This window comes from Cygnus atratus, chromosome 3, assembly GCF_013377495.2.
Source record: "Cygnus atratus isolate AKBS03 ecotype Queensland, Australia chromosome 3, CAtr_DNAZoo_HiC_assembly, whole genome shotgun sequence".
NCBI classification, from domain to species: Eukaryota; Metazoa; Chordata; class Aves; order Anseriformes; family Anatidae; genus Cygnus; species Cygnus atratus.
The window spans coordinates 3,211,369-3,232,702 of record NC_066364.1 but is presented as its reverse complement, the minus strand read 5'-3'; the positions used below and the strand labels follow the sequence as shown (position 1 = coordinate 3,232,702).

Here is a 21,334-nt window from a genome sequence, read left to right as displayed (position 1 = left end):
GAAGCCTAGGGGTACACGAGAGCTGTGGTGGCCAGGAGGGGTGGGATCCTCAGTGCTCCGCTCTCAGGTCCCAGGGACGCTCAGTTTGGCGCAGAAAAAGGGGTTTGTGGTCAAGAAGTGTAAGGTGAGCTGCAGCTGGAAATGATCCCAGCACTCTGGTGCAGTGTTACCGTGCTGCAGAAAGCCTTTAGCACACGGAGGTTTTTCTTCCAGTACCAGAAGCATGGCCAGTCCTTGCCAGCTTTGTGGAGTTTCCCTCAGATGTCTGCAAAACAGGATGACTAATATTTGAAGGAACAGTGTCTGTATTTATGCTACCTCCTAAAAACTTATGAGAAAGCCTGATTAGCATTCTGCATAGTGATCTTTAGCTTCTTTTCTTGACGCCCTGTTGTTTCTTCAAAGGAAATGCATCTGCATCATGAACGGGCACATTATAAAACGTGATCTTTGGTCTTCTGAGACTAGTCGATGCTTACTGCGATGATGAGCACGTGTGAGGAGACAGAGAGGCAGTCCCTGGAGTAACCTGGGATTTTGACCAATTCCAACCAGATTTTTCAGTGTAGATTTTGAAGGTGCCGAGTTGTTGCAGAGCCCGTGAAAGCGGAGAAGAAAGAAAAACCAGTTGCAGTCCCCGTGGAGGAAAAGCTGCCGTGTGCTGTGTCGGAGGCAATCCAATGGGTGAGTTCACCAGGAGCTTCACCACATCCTTTGCTCATGGACCTGGTGGTCGTCCTGCAGAAACACCTCTCTTTTAATGGGACGGGTTTGGCAGGAGTGATGCTGTCACCTGAGGCTAGGGCTCCGCTTTTTCTCCTGCAGCGGACACTGTTCCCAGCTCAGCCGTGTAGCATGAAGGCATCACAGAGCCCGGCAGATAGTAGTGATAGAGCCTGATGCGCTTTGTAGCGAGATGCAAGCTCTGTGTGTTGGCCTGGTTACTGAGATTTTCTTCGATTGTGTTGGTTTAACTCAGTGGGAGGTTATTTGAGATGGAAATGAAAGGCTCAATGAGCAGCAAATGCTGAAGAGGTGTTGAGAGGGAATACCAGACGTATGAGCTTTAGTTTTCGGGGGGGTTAAATTTTTGCTGTCTCTTCAGCCAGCCTGCTTTTGAGCGGATTTTCCAGCAGGGTGGGAGTGAGAGCATCCAGGGGGACACAGGGAGCTCTCTGTCACCCGTGCTGGGGACACGCTCCTCTGCAGACAGAAATAACCAGAGAGCCTGCCCCTGTCGGGTGCGTGGTGGTTTCAGAGTAGAACAGCGGGGGAAAATATGGAAAAAAAGCTCCTTCACGGTCCCTCTCTGCCCCTGCTCCACGTGGGGTCCCTCCCACGGGATGCCGTCCTTCCCGAACTGAGCCTGCGGGGGCTGCCCACAGGCAGCAGCTCTTCAAGAACTGCTCCCACACGGCTCCGTACCACGGGGTCCATCCCCCAGGATCAGCTGGGTCTGCGGGAATGCTTCTCCCCCCTCTCTCCCAGCTGCAGTTGCACAGAGTTTTTTATTCTTAAAGATGCTATCACAGAGGCACAACCAACATCGCTCGTGGCTCTCATCTGCCAGCGGGTCCCTTTGGAGGAGCTGGAGCTGGCTCTGTTCTGACATGGGGCAGTTTTGGGTTTTGCACACAGAAGCCACCCCTGCAGCCCCCCACTACCAAACCCTTGCCACATGAACCCAATACAGGGTGAAAAAGCCCACAGTTTTCCTTCTAGAAACCCTTTTTGCGTCTTTCATTCCATTTATATATCACTGGGAGTTCTGAACTATTTTTAATTCATTTTCCTCTAAAAATAAGAATTTAAATGGATTCTAAAACCGGCTCTATAAACGGATGAGTCTGAGTACTACCGAAAAAGAGGGCAAGATTGGCTGCTCTGAAATCAAAACTTTCCAAGCCGTTACAAGTGATCACGTCAATTATTTCAGAAGTCTGGTAGCAGTAAGGTAATGAGAGGGAGATTTGATTGCTGAAGTAAATGTAATTTACACAGCATTAAGATCTGGTCAAAACTGCGTTCTGAGGCAGCGGATTGCATACTTATCAGATGTCAGTGGTTTTCCCCTTTTTGCTACAGACACGCAGACTTATTACTATTCAGGCCATCTAGTCAGGGGTACAACAACATCCCACCTGCCGCTCTCTGATATGTAATTTCCTTCCAAGTTACACCAAAATGTCTGCCTCCAAAAGTTGTAATAATTACAGCTGTAGATTTTTGTGTGCTTGGGATCGCTGTGCTGGAAATAGGGCGAGCCTGGAGATCTCCACTTTGCTTTAAAAGGCTTGAAAATGTGGTCTGCACCCAGGAGGAAAGCACCATGCCCGAGCAGCCTGCCGCCCCTTTGGGCTGAACGTTTGCGTAGGAGGAGTTTCTTCCCCGATGTTCTTCCTGAAAAACCTAATAGCGAGCCTAAGGCTTCTGGGTCCAGGATGACGAGGTCGTTAATCCAATTAAATTTACTCCATCTTCTCGCATGCAGGTTGCATTGCCGCTGACTCTTGCCATTGGGGAAGCGCTGGTTCTCCTTCACTGCCACGGGGAAGTGCTGGTTCTTCCAGGGTCTGGCACCCGATCCAAGCGAAACTTCCCTCGCTGCCAGCTGAAAAGTAGTAACAGCACGGCAGAGGCTGAAAGCAGAAGGCTTCGTCAAGGGAGATGTTAGAGATGTTGAGCGTTGGCTTCTTCCTCCAGGTTTATGCCCTTGGATCATCAGTCGCTTTTCAAAACCAGTCCCTTCTTCATCACCCCTTTGCCGTAGTTAATTTTTTGGTTTTCCACACAGTTTGTGGAAGGAGGTTGTGTGTGCCTGTCTTCTGTTCTGAGCAGGTTGCTTTAATGCTCCGAAACATCCCTCTGCATCCCTCAGAGTTACCTGCACGTCGCTCTCTGGTTCCTGAGCACTCCCTGTTTAACGTTTCTGCCTGGCTATGTGTGAATTTGTCCGGTCAGTGTTACAGCCGCAGCATAACGTGAGATCAGATGGTTTATGGAAAGGAGGATAAAATCTCATATAATGAAAAGAAATCTTGTGCAACAGTGTCTGACCTCTAAAGTGAGCACGAGGGCTCCTGGACAGGTGTGTTCTGTGAAGCTGCAATGTCACGAGGCAGAGGGTAGGCTCCCTCTTGCCTCCAGGGCATTGCAGCTCGGCCCTTGATCTTGATGTTGTCTAAGAGCTGCCCTGGTGGGTCAAGAGCTTGCGAGCCCACAGCGTGTGCAGTGTCTGCGTTGCGCTGGGTTTAATCCGATTTTGGTTTGCCGGGGACTCAACCAGAGCACTTGGATGGAGCCTGAGGGCTGGCATCAGCGCTGCGTTTAGGGACGGTCCCTGAAGTGGTGACATGAGCTGTGTGACCCGGGGAAAGCAGCTAGGTGGTCTCCAAAGGAGAAAACAGCCCCTGGGGCAGCTCTTCCACTGCTGTTAACCTCGCAGACGGTCTCCAGAGCAGTTTTGGCAGAGCAAGGTTTGGCACGGGTGCAGCATCACCTGGTAGCACCCTTCCCCAGCTAAATGTTGGCACTGCCCATCTGCACTAGCTGCTGGCGTGGATCCTGCCCCCAAAGTTCATCATCTAGGACACGTCGCAGTCGGCGAGGCCGCAGGACAGCGGTGCTGCTGTGTCAGCAGCAGCAGACGCAGGTGAAGTTCAGCCACAGAAGGTTTTCTGAGAACAGGGAGAAACGGCAAAGCCTCGCATTGTTTGAGGGAGGATAATACTGCCCTGCTCGCTGAGGGGTATTATTAAGCAATTGTGGAGGTGGAATTTTTACAGGATTTGGTAGATCTAAATGGGTTAAAAAGGCTTTGTGCTTGGTTTTTAGCATAGGAGCCAGTCAATAATAAATTCCTCGAGTTTCTCTGCCAGAATGCAGGCAGCCGCTAGTGATTGTTTCCACAGACTTCACAGAATCACAGAACCATTCAGGTTGGAAAAGCCCTCCAAGATCACCTGGTCCAACCATCCCCCTACCACCAATGTCACCCGCTAAACCATGTCCCTAAGCCCCACGTCCAACATTTCCTTGAACAACCTTGAACTTCATGGCAGAGAAGAGCAGAAGGCAGGGGTTTATGGTCCCTTTCCCATCACACGAAGAGTTTTGGTCCCTTGTGAAGGCAGGACACCACCCAAGGTGGGCCCCTGGTGTGATTTGTTTCCATTTAAGAACGTTGCCTGCAGCGAAAGTACAGTGTCTCTTGTTGGAGAGGTGTGAAAAGACCCAAATTGGTGTTAGGATTAGAGATATTTGGTATTTAGAGAGTTCTCCCAGAAGAAGAAATGCAGGTTCTCTAAATTGTATTTTTCCCTCTTTAGTTCTGTTAAAATTCTGAATGTGGGTATTGATGGTTTATGACCAAAGTCTTCCCAGAGCGCTTTGTCCCCCATCTCATTAAGTGAAGGAACGGCGAGGATATCAATAACAGGAGGAGGTTGTAAGCCAAAGTATTGAAAAATGTAATTTGTTTGGGATGGGGCCAGGGAATAGTGCTGCAGGATCATAAATAAATGGTTTTATGAAGAAAAGGCGCGACTAGTAGAGCTTTCTAGTCTCTTGTCTTGTACAGATTACCGAAACATCTACCAAGTTCCCAGCTCAACCCAGTTCTTCTGCAAGTTGTCCGGTTTCTGCTTTTGCTTTTGGGATCAGCAAGGTGAAATTCAGATGTACGTTTCTCCCCAGGAGAGAAAACCAAAGCAAGGCAGCTGTATGCCAGGGAGAATCTGAATGTGCTCATTGAAAGCTTCATTAAATGTGTATAAAACACCAGCGAACGCAGCAATGGAACTTCAGGTTACAGTCTGTTTTTTTTTTTTTAAATGCAGTTAATGCACATTGAGGCTGCTAAAACAATGAACAAACATTTGTAGGCTTGTAGGAAGTCTGTCGTGCTTCTCAAGTTTATAGCTGTGGGTAGGAGGAAAAGTGTCATCTTATCTCCAGGAACTAAAATACCCCGATTGTATCACACAGCAGCAGCCTCCAGAAGCCATTCCTGCGTGGAGATACCCAGTCAAATAGTATCGCCCTCTTTTGAAGAAGATCTTTGAAGCTTTGTGACCGCTGGCGTTTGTGCCAAGCCAGGGTTATTTCCAGGCTGCTCTCACCAGCAGCTCCTGCCAGTTTTTCCTCTCTCGGGGAACTGTCAGATCCTCGGGATTCGAGTGGGGTCGGAGGGCTTTTTTACTTGGAGGCATGGTGTTGTGACCTCTGCTAGAGGCACGGCAGGGCAGTGTGGTTCAGGGTGCCTTCAGTATACAAAAAAAAGCAGTAAATGAGAGGTGGAAGCAGAGTCTGGCCACAAAGGAGGGCAGAAATGTCATCTGGGCATGTAGAGATGGTGTTAAGAAAGCCAGAGCTCACCTAGTGCTTGCAAGGGGAGTGAAGGGCAGCAAGATGAGCTGCTGCTTTGACAGCGGGGCCCTGGCTGAATGGGCCGGGAGGTTTAGCAAGTCCTGGAGGTCAGGAGAAGTCCTCAGAGCTGGAAGAAGGGTGAATATTGCACCTCTCTTCCTAAAAGGCCACAAGGATGATCCCAGGAGCTCCAGGCTGGTCAGCGCCGCTTCGGTCCCAGGGGAAATCGTGGGGCAAGTCCTCCTGCGACACATTTCTGGGCAGCGCAGGAAAAGGAGGTGATGGGGACCAGTCGGCATGGATGTACCAAGGGTAAATCCTGCCTGAGCAACGTTATTGCCCTCTGGGTTAAAACAATCAGACTTGTGGGTGAGGGGAGAGCAGTGGATGCCATTTACCTCGTTGTTAGCTTCCAACATTTTCTCCTGCCGTACTCTGAGCTGGGACGTTAAGGTCAGGATGAGCGGACAAATAATGGGTAAAAACTCGCTTGGGAGATCCGATCTTAGATGCCGTGATAAAAAAAAGGAGCTGGATAAGCTGCAGTAGCCTGTATCGTGTTGTCGTAAGTTGTGTGTGTGCTGAATTCAATGCTAGACTAAGAGCTCAACGAGCAGACAAGTAACCATCTCCAGAATCATCGGGAAGTTTTCTCACTGCCGAGCTGAACCTGAGAACAAGAAGCATGTGTTCTCCCGGCGCATAGCTGCTTCTGTTGGCAAAACTGTTAGAAAACATGGAACCAAACTAAGAAGTGGGCTGAACTTCCCAGCTTTTACATTCGCAGGAGATTCAGTCAAGGTTTTTCCCCCAGCAGCAGCAGATTGCATCGAATCCCAACTAGGTGACTGCCATCTGCTTGCGCACAGGCTCGGAGAACGCAGGCCAAGCCTCCACGGCACGGGTGGGGAAGGAGTGGAAAGCGTTTTGGAGTGTGTTGTGCTGAAGGGCTCGGGGATTCGTGTCTTGTTTTCTTATTTCGAGTCGGAGTAGAATTGAATTGGGCTTTGGCTGAAGTGCCGAGTGCCACCTGCTTCCAGCACTCAGTGTAATTTCGAAGAGGAGCTTCCAAAAGCTTTCTCTACCAAAATATTTTGACGCCTCCCCCCTCCCCAATCCAATTCTAAGATGTGGTTTTTTTTTGACAGCTTTCTGCTCTGTCTGCTGTAACACGCTCAGACGATAAATTCTGGAGGCTCAGCGGAATCCCTTAACATTTTCAGAGGAAAAGGAGAGTAAGGGTTTCCAGCCCGTGGGACTGGGTTAGAAAGCGGAGCGTCTTTTTCTGGAGGAGGAGGTGGGATGTCCTGACCCAGACAGAAGGGAGAAGTCCCAGGGTTAACAAATCGCAGGGTGACTTGGGCTTGCCCTGCTGCTGTCAGGGCACGTTGTGTTTGAGCTGCAGAGCTGCATCTTCTTTCTTTAACCAGTTGTAGCCTTGTATGCTTGAAGAAGGAAAGCAGAAGGAAAAAATACTGTTAGTGCTGCAGCCGAGGCCAGCCAGGAGCTGTGGGCAGCACCTCTGGGACCACATCAGGGCACGGGTTTGTGCCCAGGCTCCCCTCCTGCCCGCTCCCCGCATCCCCATCAGCCCGTCACTGCGAGGCCACCTCTTCTGGGGGCTTTTGGGGACGACGAGGGACAAATCGTCTGGCGGGACCTGCTCCACACAAGCTTCTGAGTGCTTCCTCCCCGTCCTCAGTGCTTTGTGAAGCCGAGGAACTGACGTGCCTGCAGCCAAGCGGTGCGACCTGCGGTGGATAAACGCGCAGCAGGAAGGAGCGAAGCTCTTCGAGTGCTGAGAGGCCTGGTTATTTCACCTGACTTGGCCGATTTAGCTGATTTCACCTGATTTCACCTGATTTCACACGGAGGGGCTCTGCCGCAGCGCTTGGCAGCTGTGTGGGTGAACCAGAGAGCGCCCCAGCGGCGAGCGGGCTGGGAGGGAGGGTTGTGTGTCACTGCAGGGGCAGACACAGCGAAAGGAGGTTTTGGACGGTTCATTTATCGGGCACTCCCACGCCCGGCGCTTTCACTTCGTGCTGCAGGTCCCGTGTGCTGCTCAGGGGGAGGCGAGCGGTCCCACTGGATGCAGAAACATCCGAGCAGCTGGGCTCGGCGTTCCCTTCAGTTCTTAACTTGAAACCTTCGTCTGGATCGTCGCTCCCGTCGCAGCTCATTCACACCGCCCTTCCAGGAGGCGTGGGTGTGATTTGTCCTCGCGTTTCCGCTGCCAGCCGGGCTGGAAATGGTAACTGAGAGCCAGACCCTCCGTTTCCTTCTGATTTCTTTCAGCTGTGAGGAAGGGCGCGCATCTGGAAGCGGCAGCCTTTCAGCAAGCCCCGGAGCATCTCTTCATTACGCTAATTCACAGCCGTGCCTGGGAGACCTGTTGCAAATAAGTGAACGGCGGATAAGAAAGGCAAGGCTCGTTGCGTCTCAGCCACTTTGTTCTTCTCTTTTGATCATTACAGCCTTGTTGTTAATTATTTAGGCTGTTGTGTGCTGGGCATTACGACGTCCTGGCGTTGTGCGCCGCTACCAGCGGGACACCTCGGGCAGAGGAGGGGTTCCTGCTCGGGAAATGCGTGGCTGAGCGCTTGGATGTGGGACCTTTCGACACAGAAAGCTTGATGAATCTTTGCTGCCAGGCGAGGAGGCATTGCCCCTCGTAGTTTGCAAACGAGAAACGGCGGCAATTAGGGAAGAGCGACCTCGGGGCACGGGCTCCAGGAGTTGGTAACGGGAAGATGGATTCGGTGCGAGGCGTTGGTGAGGGACGGTTTGTTTTCGCCACTTTCCTGAAAAGCTCTCTTTAATAAATGGTTCATTTTCGGAGGGCTGTAAGGAGTACCACGGGTTGCCTTTTCTCAGCCTGGAACGGGTTTGCATCCCTGCGGAGAGGCCTGGGATGGTGACACCGAGCTGGTCCCCGGGGAGCGCTGCGGAGACGTTGCTGATGGCTCCGGGGTCACGGCGCTCAGACGGGGCTGGAGTTTTCCTTCTAGCCACAAATGTCTCGCTGTCCTCATCGCCCAAGTGCTGCTGCTTGTTTCTCACAGGCAGAATTACTTCTCTCTGACGAGACACCTCATTCAGCTCGGTAATGCTGGAGTCAAATCCAACTCCTTTTTAAGACCTTAGGATTTGTTGCCTTCGCTTTGGGGCTCTTAACATGCAACAGTTTCCCCTTTGTAAAACCCTAAGGCATCAAAACATTACCCTGCATTTACCAAGAGCCAAAACCTTGGTGGCACTGAGATAATAGAGAGATAATAGAGAGAGAATTCCTACATTATGGCTGTTTCACAAACTTATTTTGCTTGAGAGCATCATCAAAAAGTAACCAGCTGCTAAAAAGTTGTAACCCAGCCGCATTCAGCAGGTGCCTCGGTTTTGTTAGGAATTTGGGGTTTTGAACTCTCAACTCTTTATTTATCGAATGCCCACACACAGTGTGCTCGAGAGAGAGGAGTAGACGATGATTTCTTGGTTTAATCTAACAGCTGAAAAAAAAAAAAAAAAGCGGTAACAGCAGAGTTCTTAAACGGTTCATCTGAGCCTAGCTGGGGATGGTGGTTTATCAGATTGCGCTTTCATTACTTGGAGGTCTGTAATACGTAGGTCTGTGAAATGTACGCTCGGGCAATGAGGAGATGAAGGTCACCGAACCGTCGCTGGATCTCTGCCACGGCGTGTGTTACGGTTCAATAAACCCTGGACGCGCTGCGGCCGGCACGTGCACGGATCTCAGCCGTCTTCTGAGGCTTTCAGCCGTTGCATCCGGCTCCTGTGACGCCTCTCGGGGTTTGTGCGGGTGAGGCTGTGTCTGTAGGATTTCCAGGGGTTTAGGGCTGGGCTGGGAGCAGGAGTTGGTGTTTCAGAGCTCCGGGAGCCTCTCTCCTGGGACGTGCCGGCGCTCAGGTTTACCAGCATGCGCCCATATTTATTTTGCCTTTCGCTTCTCCGGCGAAGTGAAGCTGAACACGAGTTTGCCTCCGAGGCGCGTTGGTTCCCCTTCTCCTTCCAGCCTAGTACTTAACAGGCTTTAAAAACTGCTGACAGTTGTTTTAAGAGCTGATTTTCAGGTCGGGCCTTTTGTAACTCCGCAGCGGGAGGAAGATATTGTTAGAAACCGCAGAGACGGAAGGTTTGCCGTTGCTCCAGGCAGGAGAAGAGGGTGCTTCACTGCGAGAGAATAATACTCGGCTGCTAAAGTGCTCCTGCCGAGGCACTCGGAGCTCGCCGCAGCAGCCGTTCAGCTCTCAGGCTGGGATGATGTGAGTGTTACGGGTAGCACCGCCACGAAATGGTGGGGTTGAAGCAGGGGCTGGGGTCCAGAAGAGCCGTGCTTGGATGGCCGCTGAGAAACCAAAGGTCCTGGGGGAGAAACAAGTGGCAGAGGTTTTGTGAGGGACTTGGGATAAATTGAGGGAGGGCTGTAGATCATAGAATCGCAGAATTATTAAGGTTGGAAAAGCCCTCCAAGATCACCTGGTCCAACCACCCCCCTACCACCAATGTCACCCACTGAACCATGTCCCTAAGCACCACGTCCAACCTTTCCTTGAACACCCCCAGGGACAGGGACTGTGCTGCAGCAGCGTTTTTTGTTGTTTTTTCTTGCCCAATCTAGGTGTTAAAGCAGGCGGCGTGTGAGCTCTGATCGCTTAGGTGAAGGTGCTTCAAACACTCCCCTAATTAAGCGCATAAAACCTAAAGCTTCCTACGTCTGCGAAGCGTGCGGTGCTGCTTGGAGTCAGCGGTTTCCCCGGGTTGCATGTGCTCGGAGGAGCACGAACAGCGGAGGGCAGGTACGCGCTTGAAGTTGCTCCAAGCAGCGAGCAGAAATATTTTCCAGTCCAGCAGCAGCAATTAATGGCATGCCTTTATGGCAAACGGGTGCGAGTGCGAGTGCTTTGTGGTCCCTCGTCCTGTCCTCGCGGGGTCATCTCAGGCAAAAGCAGCTGATGGATGTGAGCAGCACTGCAGGTACAGCTTTGGAGAAGAGGACACGGTGAGGAAGAAACAGGTCAAACCCAACGTGCTCTGGCGTGGAGCTCGCTCCTCACCGTACCCTGGGCAGGCTCCGTGCTTGTGTTGTGATGGGGTGTCCCTCTGCACCCCGTGCAGAACCTCAGGGAACGGTCCCTTTCCATGCCTTGGCCTCATAATGTTTCAGCAAGCACCCATTTTCTTGTGTTTTTCTTTTTTTCCTGTGGAATTGGACAGTCAAAACCTACTGTGAATACATTACCATACACTGAATTTTGTAGAAGAGAGATTTCGCTTTTTTCCTGAAGGATCTTAAAATGCTCCACAGACGCTTTCATGTATCACAGCTTAAATGCAGCCGCCTCTTTAGGTTTAATTCAAGATGGAGGGAGGAAATCTTGCCCAGGGAGATCAGGCAAGGCAGTCTGCACCTCTGCATCGGTCTCCACGGACCGACCTTAGCTGAGGGTTTGCCTTCTGCCCTGCAGGGAGGGCTGCAGGTGGACGCATCACCCAGGAGCACGTGGAGCTGTTGCTGCTACAGCCTCCTGCAGGAAGAGGTGGGTGCTCCCTTATCCAGGGGCTTCTTGGCAGGAGGGCAGATCACGAGCAGAGAATTTCATCACATGAACCCAGGAGTTGGCTACAACTCTGTCTTATCCCCTTCTCTCCCCAGCCCTGCAGAAAGTGTCTCAAAACTCTGCCTGATGTGCTGCTGGTGGCCACAAGTTGAAGGATGACTTCAGATGGTTGGTTGTGTCCGTGGTCCAGCTACATCACAGGGCTAGAGCAGGTCTCCGTCTCTTTTTGAAGCATCTGGGTGTCATGCCGTGCCTGTGCCGTGGATTTTGCATCCTTCCTTTCTCCCGAAATGAAAAACCCTCCAAATATTCAGGGTGAAAGCCGATAAAATATTCATCTATTCTTAGCCTCATTAAGGCGGTGTAATTGGATGTCGGCGCTTCTTCCACTCTTAACGGCGCTGTCTCGCTCCTGAGCCAAGATTCATTTCCACGGGCAAGAGGATGCTCGCTCCTCGCGGTAACGGGTGTGTGAAGAGTCCCTGCAGCTCGCCTCTCCTGGAAAGCACCAAACTGTCACGGCACTGCCTCGCTTCCACGCTTCCCAGGGATGCCTTTGCTCACTGATGCTCCCTTTGCTCCTGCCCTGGGCAGGGACTGCTAAACAAACAACTTCCTGCACATCTTTTGCTTCCCGAAGCAGTCTGTGATTTCTGATTCTAACAAAACCGCATCCATTTGAAGGGTCCTGCTCCCCCTTCCCTTTTTTTTTTAAGGACGTATTTGTGCATTTTTTCCCTTTTGTAACTGAAACTGTCTCCGGCTAGGTTCTGAATCTCTCTGTTTGACTGCACAACGTGGAAGACTTTGTCCTAAAGAACCCTACCGTGTGATTTTGCACTCTGTGGAAGGCCTTAAGGATAACCCAGAAGGGTGAAAGGGAGCGGTTTGGGGTACCCTAATATTTTTTTTTGATAACCTCTAAATTTCCTGATGAATGATGCCAATTTTTCTGCAGCCTGCATGGTACCAACTCTGCTGGTGGTTACAGAGGTGCCGAGGAAGAAGGACAGCACTAAGGGTCTGGAGGATGACACCAGCACCTCTGGAGGAGCTAGCTTGCAAATAATTCACTAATATTCGGCATGTGTCTGATTTCACTTCTTTCGCAGGCTGCTCTATTTAGGGAAAGCTGCCATTGAGTGATTCCAGTTTTATTCACAGCTCCCAGGCGTTGTAAACATTGTCACTCCAAAATGCAGAGGTATTTGAAAGGTTTCTTCTTCAAGGCACCGTGTGGGAGCTGATTAACATTTAAAGATTCGGGTTCATCTCTTAATTCAAGATTTGGGTTCATCTCTTCTGGGCTAATCCTGTGCAAGTGTCAGACTTGCACGCCGTGGGACGGATCCTGATGGAGAGGGTGCTGATTTATCAGTTTAGGCAGGGGCAGTTGAGTGCAGAGATGGTGCTGCAATGCCGCAGACCTTGACCTCGTGGCCCTTGTTGAGCGTTTTTAGGACAGTTGGATACATTCCCATTACTAGTTCATTTAAGGCATTGAATAACTTCATAATTTTCTCTTGCAGACAGGTGGTTGCAAATGGACAGTGGTGAAATGCTGAAAGTAATCAGAGGTCAACCAGCTGAGGCTTATTCCTTGCATAGCCGTCCGTGTTGGGGTTGCAGAGTGCTTTCTTAAAGCGTATTTACTGCCTAATCTGCGGAGATGAGTGTAAGGGAGCCTTTGAAGGAATTAGTGAAATTCGGTTTAGGCTGCTTTACATTCAGGGAATGAGAGTTGCTGAAGGACCCAGCGCTGCCTCAACTTGTAAGGGCAATCCCAGCAACGTCCGTCCTAAAAAAAAACATTTAAAAACTGCTTTTCCACCTTCAGACCTGCTCTGCGACTTCACTTGACGAAATGAAGCTCTCCTGAGATTCTGCTTTTGGAGCAAGGGAGTTAAGTCATCATCGCATGTACCCATCTACACCGTGCTGCCTCTGAAGGACGGGACTTCAGTTTTTTGTGGCCCTGCCTGCTGCTGGCATGGACTCAACAAAACCGTCATGCACATCTTGGTTTTAAGCATGCCAACAAGGAGGGCTGCTCGAGCACATGCTGAAATGTTTTGCTGGCATCTTTGGTCCTCTGTGGGGGCAAGGGAGGTGAATTCTGCCATCTCTGTTTAAAGACAAACTGCTTTTTTTCAAGGAAAGGTGTAAGTAGAAACACAAGGAAATTTTGGGTGCTTGGAGGGTGCTGTCCTGGCTGTTGTAGCAGTTATCTCCGTGGGGGAGTTCTGCCTGGTAGCATCTCTTCACTACAAGCACCAAAGGGTCACTTCTGCTCTAGAAGAGTGGAGCTCGGTGGGAACACTCCTCGTTTTTGGTAGGAAAACCCAAAAGTCGCAGTCTTTTGTGTACAAATGTGGTGTCTGGGCTGGAGGGACAAAGTTAGATGGGCAGTAATGAGTCTGCTTACAGTAAGCATCCAAATCAAAAGGGGAGTTGACAGGAGCTGGAGAAACCAGGTCTGTGCCATTAGGTTTTGTCTTTCATGCCCACCCTTTGTCTTTGCTTTCATGCCCACCCTTTTTCATTCTTCTCCCAATGAATGCCGTAAAACTTATTCCTGTAGGGTGCCAAGAGTTGTTTCAACATAGGGTCGCCGTCCCCGTCCCATTTGGGGCGGCAGTGTGGATCTGTACAGTCAGCCCCAGATGACAGCGTGGTGATTATGTTGCTGCAGCCAGGTAGGAAGGATTTAACTTTGGGTTTCTGTAAAACCATACAAGTGATGCTGCCAGAGGTGCTCCAAGGCGCTGATGAGCAAGGGATGTCTGAGGCAGGAGGTCTGCAGAGCAGCATCCCAGGGCTCGGGCTGACGCCGCGCAGTCATCACCACCACTGGCTTCGGAGCAAACCGGGCAGTCCTGCTGCTTTTTGTTTTCCCACTGTAAAAATAAAGCCGTCTCCATACAGAAGCACTGCAAGCATTGGCTCATTATCGTTTAACCTTTGTTTTAATTTCTCAGAGCGTTACCACTGCTGAGCGCTAGCAGCAAGCTTCAGGAATTTAACTCCTCTGCCCACTCCAGCCAGAGCAGCCGGCCACGGAAGCAGTGGGTAACACAGCTCACACTCTGAGTTACAAGGAAAACAAGAAATGAGAGATGTTTGTAGGATCCAGGTAGTTTTCAGCCCCGTATATCTCAGACCTGCCAGCTTGTTGCCCTGCTGCAAGAGGCGCGTGTTGCTCACTTTGGGGCACCGGCCGCTGTGGGAGCGAGGAGTTGGTGGCATGCAGGGGATTCCCGTTGCGTTTCACTGCAAGGAACAGGTGGCCTTACTCTGAATCCTCATAATATGAGTGACAAATAATCCAAACCCAAATGCTCTTCTGTTGCCACTCTTTGTTATCCTCACGTTCCTTGCTGGGGTGCTGCTTTGGTCTCGGCAGCAAGGCAGTGCCTGTCAACTGGAGAAAGATGGTTTGTGCAGCAACCAGCGATATCCGAAAGGTTTCTATGTTCCTCTCAGGTTGCTTTTGTGTTCCTCACAGGTTGCTTTTGTGTAACCAGAAAACCAGACTTGAGGCATGGCTTGGATTTAGAAGATCCAACAGGTAGTGGGGTTGGACCAGTTGACCTTCAGAGGTCCCTTCCAGCCTCAACCATTCTGTAATTCTCTGAAGATGCTGGGACGTTGGAGGTCCCTCACATCCCCATGTTTTCCACTGCTTTCCCTACATCTTTCCACAAATGTTTAAGACCCGCTGCTGAATCACCCTCCGGAAGATGCTGTAACATTAACAATAGCACCGAGCAGCTAATTTTATCCCTTGTAAATTTAATCAGGAGTTTCAGAGGGCTCTCTCTTGACCTCACCAGTTGAGGGGATGTTCTGGAGATGAATCGCTCTGCCCGCTTTCCCAGACACGCTTTGTTTCTAACCCAGATTTGTCAGCAACCTTTCCTAGCCTTTCATTAAAAGCAGCAGCGCCCGGGCTTGTGATACTCTGGTTAAGTCCACCTGCATTAACGTCTTATCCGATGTCTCATGCAACATTTTGTGCTACCCCGAAGAAACCAGGAGAATAACCTCCCTCAGACGTGACTGCTCACGGCGTGAGAAGAAAGCAGAGTACGGATTAAGCTTAAAATCTGGCTTTTCAAGCTGCAGTCCGGGCTGATGGAATTGGTCTGTTACTGTTCCCCAAGGCATACTGTAACCTCGTAATGGAGGCCCTGGACGTAAAGAAGTGCTTTAAGCAACTTATCAGGAAGTCTGAGCCTTCACCTTTCCCCCCTTCGGTCTCTTTTCCTCCCACCTGCCCGCCCCTGTAACGATTTGGAGGGTTTCGTATGGATTTTCGCCTGGCTGCCTTGGAGATCCATTCGACCAACTTCCCCCTGGACTATCTACAAACATTAAAAGATGTTTGAAATTACTCAACCTCAACGGTGCTTGAAATTGAGCCATGTTCTCTTGTGTCAACAAGAGTGTTTCCAGTGGTGATTGTAAAGGCCAGGATAAAGATTTCCACCCCGGTGCTGCCCACAAACCTGCTGTATTAAGCGATGTTCCCCTGCCTGCTAGCTTGGACGTGCTCCTCTGGGTCTTATGTCTTGGTCTTCCTTCCTCTCTCTTGTTAGGGTGCTGCAAGCAGTGAAGGGCTGCAAGACCTCCAGCAGAAGCTGCCACCCCTCCTTCACCTTCGGGCCACCCATGAGCCACAAGGAGGAGGAGTGGCGAGGTGTAATTAGACTTAGTTCAGGCTCAGAAGGTATCTGCTGAGTGATTCTGCTGACCTGTAGGCTGGTAGCTGTCTGGGTTAGGAGGACGGTCAAATTTTCACTCTTTCTTTTGGAAATGATGTATTTCAGTGGGTGCGATGCAATCTCTGTGTCTCTCCTGGCTCAGGAGTTCTTCCTGCAGCAACTTGGATATTTTTCAGTAAATATCTGGGAACAAGACAATGTCTTCTGATGAATAAAGGCATCTTTTGAGTGAAAGCTGAGGAATTAATTTATTTTTAAGTTGAGTTATTTTGCTTTCATTGAGTGGAGAGCTCAACCAGATGTTGAAAAAATCCCACCTTACAGCAAAAGCAGCACAGGTGTGCAGCATGTTGAGGTCAAAATTAGCCAAATATTTGAAGGACCAGCAATTTCATGGTGAAGACGTGGTATCAGTGGGGTTGAGGATTTCTGAGGAGAGATGTTGTTAAAGACCTGTTCCGTTGTCTTCCAGCTCAGATGTCTCGCAAGCAGCGTGGTGAGTGCCAGACCTAATGAAGCCTGCCTTCCCGGGGGCTTGTGCCTCACGGTCGGCTGCTCTGGCCCCCAGGAGGGGATTGTGGAAGCTTTTCCTGCCATTTGTAGGTTTTCTTCTGTGCCCAAGAAGGGAGAGGTTCATGCTGTGGTCTCCCCAAGGATGCGAGCGGGGCAGGATCCATCAACCCCTTTTGGCATTAGTGGCGTCCTTTGTGGGCTCAAACTGATTTTTAGCCTGTACCTTCAGTGGGAGCTCTCTCTTTTCTCTTTATATATTTATATAACTTTTAGGTATCTAAATATATAAAAGAGATACATCCTTTATATCTCTAAACCGCAAATTATCTTTAAGATTGCTCCTGCTATGTCCTACGTGGGGCACACATACAATATGGTCAGATAAGCAACCTAGGAGGTTAAAACAGCTTGTGGGACAACCAAAGCTTACACACACCAGCTTGTTCTTTCACTGCATGGCTAACTCCAAGCAGAAGAGTGGCAAATGCACCCATTAGGAGAAAAAAGGTAGCTGCTGAAATGCAGTTAAAATTAAAGTTGCAGTGGGTTAAACTTTATGTGAATAGTTATGTAATAGGATAGATATATAGATAAATTAATTATAGGCAGATAGACATATAGATAAATATATACCTAAATGTAAGTCTGTTTATAAAAATAGATATATAACAGGCTTTCCAAAAGGGATACCCATGTAGCAAACGTAAAAGTCGTCTTGCCCCTCCTTGAACAAGGGGAAAGAAAACTCTGCAGGTGACAGTTGTGGAGGGTGGGACTGCTGATTCGGCAGCCCTACAGGAAAAGAGAGCTGCTAATCGTAAGCGTTATTATTTGGGAGAGCATGTGTTCTTCCTCTTAGGGCTTCAGCTCCTCGAGGGATCACTTGAGAAAGAAGAACTCACTCTGTGCTCAAGGAATTGATACACGTGCTTCTGACTCTAGTTGCGAAACAACGGCTGGGAAGTACGAGTCCAAAGTGCTGAAAATCAACAAGTACAAAGTGCCCACCGACGTCTGCTTGTGGTATTTCTGGATCTCGAGATTAAAACATTTTGTAGCACTCTCAGTTCAGCTGCAGGAAGGCTGCAGGTCTGGAGGAGTGGAGCGTGCTTGAGGGTTGGAGCTGACCCCTTGTCCTGCGGGTGGGTGCAGAGGCCACCGACCAGCTGGAGCAGAGCAGTCACGGTTTTCGGTGTCTGACATGCCTTGGAAATTGTGGAGGTAAGAGAAGAAACACACTCGTGAGCATTAATGTCTCCAATAAGCTCAGACAGGGCTTCGCGGCTTGGATGGCGTGGATGTCAAAGCAGGAACGAAAAAAGCGGTTTTCAAGTGTGAACGTGGGATGGGCTGCGGCAGTCAGGGGTGGTTTTGCTTTGTAAGCAAGTCGCAGAAGATGCAGAAGGCTGAAGTATCTGAGTTCCTGGAAGGTGTTTGAAGATAAAATAACTGGGGAGGAGAACACCGTGCAAGATCATCGCAATAGCTGCTCTCACCTGCTTCTGAGCACGGGGCTGTTCTCCTGGAGGAGATGGTGAGGAAGGGGGTGATGCTTGCAGAAGCTTGGGGAGGAGTTAAGTACAGTGCTCACTGGAGGACAGCAAGATTTGCTCCTCTAACCCACGCAGAGATCTTGGAGAAACTTCCAAAAGCAAGTCTGAAAAGTCACCAGGAGTTATTAGAATCACAGAGTCATTAGGGTTGGAAAAGCCCTCCAAGATCATCTGGTCCAACCATCCCCCTACCACCAATGTCACCCACTAACCATGTCCCTAAGCACCACGTCCAGCCTCTCTTTGAACACCCCCAGGCTGACATCCTCTCCTATGTGCCCCGAGAGCTGTGCTCCGGGGACCAGACTTACAGACTTACAATCACGCACGTTTTTAAGCTGCCTTTGACATAATTATAGGTTCTTAAAAACAGGATCTTGAAGACCTCAGAGAGCTTTGGCTGTGGGAGAGCATCATTTCAGGCAGGTGGGGATGGATGGGCGCTGAGCGGTGCGGGCAGTCCTAACCTCGGGGCTGCCAAAGAGCTTGGGAGCAGGCAGCAGCTGAACCACTGCGCCTTTTGCTTCAGCCCGTGCTCGCGGTGGCAGTCGTCTGAAGTACTCATTAAGATGGGGAGCGATTTGCATATTATTAGCATTATTACATGGGAATAAAAGTGCTGCCGGTTCTTCCCCTCCCTCCGCGTCTCTTTCATCACCCGCCTTTATGAGCGCTCCGAGTCCCGTTTGTTGGGCGACAAACCGGGCTGATAAATCTTGATAAATCTTGAATGGCTGGCAGACGCGTTGCACATCACCGAATTTGGTGAATTATGCCATAAATGCATAATTAAAATTAAACCCGGAGCCTCGCGTAGAACTTCGTAAAATTCCGCTCATGATGAATTACAAAGAAATGCACGCGGGTATTAGACTTTAAGCCGAATTATTTGGATTTATCTGTAATCAATATTTAACACGCTACCTATAAGTTCCTGCGTACCCACAGCAAAGCTGCTGTTGTGGCTTTGCAGGAGAGCACAGAAAGTGTGTGTGTGTGTAGAGGAAGATGTTTGTTTTCGTTGCGCTTCCCATCTTAATATTTGATTACCGAAAGGAAAACTCCCCCGAGCACGATCAAAAAATTGCTCCAGCCAAGGGAAGCCCCTGCGAGGAGCCTGCCTTCCCCAAGTCTTTTCCCACATGGTTACCTTCGAATATTGTGGTTTACTGGAGGAGAAGCATCGTTGTAGGAAATAACTCACTCTAATGGAGCGCCACTTGGTTGTTCGCTCCTCGCATTGTCATTAAAATCATTCTGAAAATCTTTTCCATCGTGTGTTTCGGCAGCCCCGGTTCCTGCGTGAAGACAGCTGTCCAAACTGCTGTCAGTCTCACAGAGGTTTCTATTTGAAATATGCTAAGAACTTACTTGCTATGCAGTGAAATTGGCTCTAGAGGTATTTCTAAGTGCCTTGGAAGGAGAAGAAATGTTTTTAAGGCAAGCAGCCTGCAATCCCCCCACTTAATTTCGAAAGGTTTGTCTTTAAGTACCAAACTGAATAGAAGGGATTTTATTCCCCTAAATCCCCGATTCTCGAGAAGCAGCTTGAGATCTCAGTAAGAGAATTAACACAGGGGTTAAATTCACAATAAGAAGCAGGACTTGGAAAATGCCTATTCAGATGCCGCTAAGGAAATAATAGGATTAGTTCTTGTCGTGTCGGTGCGGATTCCTCAAACCGCCGGCTTCGTGCTGACGCACAGACGTTACGTGGCGCCGGCCTGCCTGTGAAATCGAGGACAATGACAATGACGATGGCTTCTCTTGGAGGCAATTTGTTCGAACGTGTAAGCTGGTAGTTCCGTGCACACGTGCGGCAGGTAATTCGGGACGACAAATAAACCCCTGATAATTCCCCCTGATGCTGTTGTTTGTGACCGGGACGATCTTAATTGCGGCTGTGTGAGTGGGAAAACGCCTTTATCCAACGTCACGACTTTTCCATTTCCATTATAAACGTACTTCTGTTTGTTTCCATCATCTGTTCGAAACATAATCCAAGTTTTTAACCATTATTTCTATTATTTCTTTATTATTGCAATGTATTTCTTATAACGTATATACATTCTTTCAGATATAACGTCTTTGTTTTTTTTTTTCTCACCACTTGTTAATCCCGAATCCTGAAACAAAGCATTATTTTCAGTTTGTTGTGTCTGCCATCTCATAATCATTCATGTGTATCTCTGTTTTTAGCTTAAGCAAAAGACGTGAAGCGTTAAGGCTGGATTGGCGCTGTTTTGACATCATCTGATTTCATCAGAGAAGGTGCTGTAGGATCATCCTCTGAAAGACAACAGAATGGTAATGAGAAACAGAAAGGCTCCTGTCGTGCTGTTCCTCTTTCGTTTCTTTGTCTTCAGACACATCCACTGCTTCTTTACAGAGCTCCTCTTCGTTTTTCTATGGGGTTTTACTGAGCACAGGGTATCCTGTAACTCCCCCAAAAGCAAGAACAGAAGTGCTTGGGGTAGGTCACCCAACCAAGCCTAAACCCAGCAAAAACCCGCATGGCTAAGAGCGATGTCATGCGTGATGTAGGTGAATAATTATCAAATGTAGCAGGAAAAACAACAGTAGAGACCATAGACATGCGCTTAGATCAATGCTCACTTCAGAGCTGAGTCGGAGAATACACCCCAATACTTCTTGAAGCTGGAACTTAACGAAGCAAAAATAAAATTGCAGAAACTCTTCGGTGCGTTTTCGCACAAGATATATTTAGGGTGTGCGTGCGGAGCTTTTGGAAGAACTTTCTTCACCTCTTGAAGTGACAGACGCGTGCAGCTAGTGCCGTCTCGTTCGAGTTGCAGCTGGGCTCAGCGCTCCTTTCCGACAGCTCCAGGGGCACACGGGCTAGCGTAATATTGCTGGAAACTCGTTAAAGCTCTTTTGTCAAGCCGAATAATCTCGTGATTCCAGAGGCCAGCGATATATCACATCAGTTAACTTTCAGTTCAGTATTTAAAAAAAAAAAAAAAAGTCCTGTGAAAAAGAATTAATTTAGGAGAGCCACACTGAATGCATACAAATACATGCAGATGAGATTATTGTCATGCCAGAAAATCTGGCAAGATGAGAAAATTATTTTCGTGCCAGAAAACTCTTTCTGTCCTTCTGGTGGCAGGTATTTTCTCACTCTTGCGCTGCTCCTTGCATGAAAGGCCTCGTTCTGCTCTCTTCTGTAGCTGTTCCTTCCCTGCCCACTAACGGGAGGTGCTCTCTTCTAACAAAAAGTCCTTCTCCGTTTAATAAGGATGTGTATCTTTAAATGTGTCCATTTAAATGAATAATGAACAGAGCAAGGATATCTGTATGATATAATGTATCCGCTTGTGTGTAATCAGTATTTGATGTGATCTAGCCTTTACGTACTTCAGTTTTTGGTCCTTTTATCCAGCAGGATATTTTTAGAGAAGAGTGTAAGAGTTGATTTACACTTGAAAGTAGACCATTCCTTTTGAATACTGCTTTTATTAGTGAGCAGTAGCCTTTTGCCAGCTCAACTAACAGCACGTTTACTCCGTGGAAGAAAGCCCCAAAGCAGATATCCCCATTCCTGTCCCAGCGTAAGGTGTAGTTACACCGATCTATTTGC

The 21,334-nt window shown here is 49.1% G+C and overlaps 1 protein-coding gene across 2 annotated transcripts in view; it reads left to right on the top strand.

The window, feature by feature from the left end:
• XKR6 (XK related 6) overlaps positions 1 to 21,334 on the top strand; it is a 151,238-nt gene that overhangs the window by 21,697 nt on the left and 108,207 nt on the right. The window contains exon 2 of one of the 2 annotated variants that reach the window (XR_007707981.1): positions 19,933 to 20,040. The exons of the other annotated variant lie outside the window; for it this stretch is intronic. The gene's annotated coding sequence lies outside the window, so the exon portion shown is untranslated. The remainder of the gene's footprint in view (positions 1 to 19,932; positions 20,041 to 21,334) is intronic. 2 annotated transcript variants of the gene reach the window in all.